Source organism: Myodes glareolus, chromosome X, assembly GCF_982192425.1.
Source record: "Myodes glareolus chromosome X, mMyoGla1.1, whole genome shotgun sequence".
NCBI lineage: Eukaryota > Metazoa > Chordata > Mammalia > Rodentia > Cricetidae > Myodes > Myodes glareolus.
Window position 1 is genome coordinate 97,629,544 of NC_142053.1, and position 5,577 is coordinate 97,635,120.

Below are 5,577 nucleotides of genomic sequence, written 5' to 3' on the forward strand. Positions count from 1 at the left end.
TTTCAGAGAAGCTGTCTAATAATTTCATACGCCATGTAGAGGATATCTTTTTTTTTCTGTACATGGTCAGAGAATCAGTGTCTTCTCCTTTGTAGGTGTGATAAGTTCGATCATAACTGTTCAACTGTGTTACAACTATTCAACTTTGCCATTGTGGAAGGATAGCCACCATAAAAATTTCCAAATTGATGGGCAAGGTTGTATTCCACTAAAACTCTTGATAAAAACTAAGTACAGCCATCTTGGTTCCGCGTCCTCCACACAAAATGCCAGGTGAAGCCACCGAAACCGTCCCTGCTACAGAGCAGGAGTAGCCACAGCCTCAGGCTGAGACAGGGTCAGGAACAGATCCTGACAGCGATGAATCAATAACTCGAGGAACTAGGCTCCACACAGACAGCCACACAAGCCCAGCTGGTAGCAGCAGCTGAAATCCATGAAGAATCAGTCAGGCAAAGCAAAGCAGAGCCGGAATGAAAAGAAAGCACGGAAGGCTATGTCCAAACTGAGTCTTCGACAGGTTACAGGGGTTACTAGAGTCACTACCTGGAAATCTAAAAATATCCTCTTTGTCATCACCAAACCAGATGTCTACAAGAGCCCGGCTTCAGACACCTACATCGTATTTGAAGAAGCCAAGATTGAAGATTTGTCTCAGCAAGCACAGTTAGAAGCTTCTGAGAAGTTCAAAGTTTAAGGTGAAGCTGTTTCAAACATTCAAGAAACTACTCAGACTCCAATAGGACGAGAGGAGAGTGAGGAGGACGAGGTTGATGAAACAGGCGTGAAAGTTAAGGACATAGAATTGGTCATGTCACAGGCGAATGTGTCCAGAGCAAAGGCAGTCCGAGCCCTGAGAAACAACAGTAATGATACTGTAAATGTTATTATGGAATTAACAATGTGACTATTTGACAGCGAGGACACTCCCATTCTCCCCCACCCCTTTTTTGCTGTTTCAAAGGTGGAACTACAGCTTGATTTGAAATTTGTACTATTTCTATCACTAACAAAGTTATGGCTTCTTGTTGGATGAACTAAAAAAAAAAAGAAGTAAGTACATAGATGGATTTGATTTACAGACAATTGTCTGTTGACCTGACTTCGGTAACTATGTAAACTAGTAGCTCTTTGTTTTTCTGAGTTTTTAGTAGTACTGGCTGTTCTAAAACTCAAAGTGTAGTCCAGGCTGGCTTCTAACTCACAGAGAATCCACTTATTTCTACTGGGAATAAAGCACTCACTACCACAACTAACATGTGGATTTTTAAAATTGATTTTATTGAGCTATATATTTTTCTCTGCTCCCCTCCCTTCCTTTCTCCTCCCCTTCAACCCTCTCCCAAAGTCCCCATGCTCCTAATATACTTAGGAGATCTTGTCTTTTTCTTCTTCCCATGTAGATTAGATCTATGTATGTCTCATTATTGTCTAGGTTCTCTGGAATTGTGATGTGTAGGCTGATTTTCTTTATTTTATGTTTAAAAACCACTTATTGTAGGGAGCCGCCTGGGTGTCGCCTTGGCCAGATAGTGCCAGCAGTCCTTCAGCCTGGAGGTGTACATATCCTTTGATGTTGCCGCCTTAGGCCAGTGTGCTCGGAGCCTTGTTTTGCATCTCAAGAGACTCGGTCTCCTGACCTGTCCCGTGGCCTTGGGTCCTAGTAGAATGGCATCAACCAATCAGCATTCGAGCCTCTCACCCTAGAAAAGCGGCTGTCTTTGGATTTTTCGCTCTCTCTCTCGTCATCCCTGTTCCCCATTCCCCCTTTCAAGCAAGGAGCTCTAATAAATTGTGATTGAGAAGGATTCTTGATTTTGTGATCGTCCTTTCCTGCTGGTCAGGAAGCGCGTCACAACTTATGAGTGAGTACATATGATAATTGTCTTCTTGGGTCTGAGTTACCTCACTCATTAAGATGTTTTCTAGATCCATCCATTTGCCCACAAATTCAAGATGTCATTATTTTTTCTGCTGTGTAGTACTCCATTGTGCAAATGTACCACATTTTCCTTATCCATTCTTCGGTCAAAGGACACTTAGGTTGTTTCCAGATTCTGGCTATGACAAACAATGGTGCTATGAACATAGCTGAGCACGTCTCCTTGTGGCACGTTTGAGCATCCTTTGGATATATACCCAAGAGTGGTATTGCTGGGTCTTGAGGAAGGTTGTTTCCTAATTTTCTGAGAAATTGCCATACTGATATCCAAAGGGATTGTACCAGCTTGCACTCCCACCAGCAATGCAGGAGTGTTTCCTTTACCCTACAACCTCTCCAGCATAAGTTGTCATCAGAGTTTTTGATCTTGGCCATTCTTACAGATGCAAGATGGAATCTCGGAGTTGTTTTGATTTGCATTTCTCTGATGACTAAGGATGCTGAGCATTTCCTTAAGTGTCTTTTAGTCATTTTAGATTTCTCTGTTAAGAAAGAGTTCTGGGTTTAGGTTTGTACTCCATTTTTTATTGGATTATTTGTTCTTTTTGATAATCAATTTTTTGAATTCTTTGGAGATCAGCCCTCTGTCTGATGTGGGGTTGATGAAGATCTTTTGCTGTTCTGTAGGCTGACGTTTTGTCCAGGTCTTCAGTTCAGTTCCATTGGTCCTCCTGTCTGTTTTTATCCCAATAAAAGGCTGTTTTCAGTACTGTAGCTCTGTAGTAGAGTTTGAAATCAAGGATTGTGGTGCCTCCAGAAGTTTCTTTATTGTACAGTATAGTTTTGGCTATCCTGGGTTTTTCATTTTCTGTATGAACTTGAGTATTGTTCTTTTGAGGTCTCTGAAGAATTTACTGAAATTTTGATGGGCCAAAATTCTCCAGATGGCTCCTGATATGAGACAGAAACTCTAAATGTTCCTTTTAACAACGCAGTTGGATTTAGAGAAGTACAGAGTCATTGTCCAACTTCAAAACCAGCTCTATATATTTGTAAATATATATGTATATATTTAAACATATGTTTTGATCACTTGTCCTTACAAGTCATATTCCCTTTTCTTGATGATCCTTATTGGATAGTTATTTTTCCTTCTTTCTATATCCAAACATCCAGGGTCTCTTGAATTTTTGAAGATGTGTATTTTTCTGTAAAGACAAGAGCAGAACCCTGCCCAAACCTTTATGAGGTTTTCTTACCACCTGTATGATTGTCACCCTTTTGGATGAGATGTCATTTCTCTTTCTCAAAAGGTTTCTCTTTTTCAAACCAAATCTTTATTAATTTTGATGGTATCCATAGTTTTTATTCTCCTGTAGAAACAAGAGCAAACCCCCTTCCCCAACATAGCATATCTCCTTATTTCCATTGTGAGGTCACCACATCCTTGAAATAAACTGGTTGATGCAATTCAGAAGCTTTTTCAATTATCCAGTGCCTCTCTGTTACTGTTGTTCCTTTCTCATTAGAGTTTAAAAAATTAAGGTTAATAAAGCATTATGCAATCTATTTCTGGGGGTATTTTCTACTCCTTTCTGTTTGTTCAGCATATCCTTTATAGTATGATTTGACTTTTCTATAACTGCCTGACTTGTGGGATTATTTGGTATACCTGTAATGTGCTTTATATTGCAATAGGCAAAAAAACCGTTTCCTTTTTTTTAGATACATATGCTAAATCATTATCTTTATTTGTGCAGGAATGCCCATGATGGTCATAACTTCTGATTACTGAATCAGCCTTTTCCAAGCTCAAGGCAGTTGCCCATTGAAAACCTGAGTACGTGTCTATGGTGTGGTGCACATATTTTAATTTACCAAATTCTCCAAAGTGAAATACATCCAAGTGCCAGACCTTATTCCTTTGAGTACCCTTAGGGTTATTCCCTGCAGACAATGGTGTTTGGTTGTAGAAAAAAAAAGTAGACATCTCTTTATAATCTCCTTAACTTGTTGCTATATAATAGAAAACTCTTTTTTAAACCTTTGCTATTGAAATTATGTTTTTAATGAAATTCTGAGGCCTGCAAAATGCTTCTAATCAATAATGGTATATGAGGTCCTTCTGTCTACGTGCTCCTTTCATTGGTTGAATAAAGAAACTGCCTTGGCCTTTTGATAAGGCAGAATATAGGTAGGCAGAGAAGACAGAACTGAATTCTGGGAGAAAGAAAGAGTGGGAGAACTGCCATGGAGCTACCAGAATCAGACATGCTGAATCTTTCCTGGTAAGCCATGACCTCGTGGTGATATACATATTAAAAGAAATGAGCTAAATCAAGATGTGAGAGTTAGCCAATAAGAGGCTAGAGATGATGGGCCAAGCAGTGTTTAATTAATACAGTGTTTGTGTGGTTATTTTGGGTGTAAGCTAGCCGGGCGGCCAGAACAAAGGAACCCTCTCTCCCATCTTCCTCTCTGTCCTTCTGGCCCTAGGTATTCAACCCATCTCATGCTTTGTTTTACGTGAGCTAGGGTTCCAATTCCTAGGAACTGAACTTCTACCTCTTGAAGAGACCAATTCGGATGCCACGATTCTGGAGTAATGATACTTATATCCACACCCATGTCTAGTAAGCCTTCAATAAAAATACCATTTATACACACTCTTAACTTTGGTCTTTGATTATTTATAGAAGCCTGCCAGAATATATGTTTCCTATATTCTACTGGATTTTTTGTCTCATCCTCCACATTTATTCCATCATTCAGACCAGTATTGTTTTTTACAATCAGCATTAGATATTTTAATTTTATGGGTGAAACATGTTCTCCAAAGGAACTGGGAATGACTGGACCACATTCATCTTGGGGGCCGTCAAGAGGCCCCCCACAGCATTTCCTGGTGGTATCAGGTTGCTTTGTCTATCTTTTGCTGACCTACATTTATTGGCCCAATGTTGACTTTTGCCACACCTCCTACATAAACCTGAAGGCTGAGTCCTCCTATTCTTGCCATTCCCAGAAGATTCCTAGGAATCCCTTGTCTACAATCCCTTCTCAGATGTCCATTCTACCACAATTAAAACATTTGTCATTTTTATGTCTCCTCTTGCCATTTAAAATTGCTTCTCCTACCCAAGCTTCAGTACCATAGTCAAGTGTTCCAACATTCATTTTATGCAAGACCCATTCATCCATGTGTGCTGATCTGATCTTTAAAGGCCCAAGGAACCTTTTGCATTCTAGGTTTGCATTATCATAAGCCAAAGATTCAATTATTATATGTCTAGCTTCTGAGTCAATTACCCCTATTTGTACAGCCCTAGTTAGTCTTTGTAAGAAGTCACTAACAGGTTCTCCCTGACCGTGTTTAACCCTAAGATATGATTCAACTCTCTTTCTTATTTCCTGAATTCTGTCCTAAGCCTTTAAAGCTGCTTGCTACATAGTGACAAGGTGTGCTCATCATAAAGAACTTGATCCTGAGGATCAAAGTAAAGCCCCTCACCTAGAATTTGATCTAGGGAAATCTCAAATCCTATTGCTTTTTCCTTTTGCTCTAAAATTTTAGCTTCTTCTTTAAAATAGCACCTCTAGAGCAACTGCAGTCCATTTTATAGTATTGCTGAGGGTAACTGAGTCTGATCATGTAGTGTTGCTTTGTTACTGGAAGCCCATGTTTTGACCAATTT

The 5,577-nt window shown here is 39.6% G+C and overlaps 1 pseudogene; it reads left to right on the forward strand.

Moving 5' to 3' along the window:
- Window positions 1–266: 266 nt before the first annotated feature.
- Window positions 267–907, forward strand: LOC125410270 (nascent polypeptide-associated complex subunit alpha pseudogene; annotated as a pseudogene).
- Window positions 908–5,577: the final 4,670 nt, after the last annotated feature.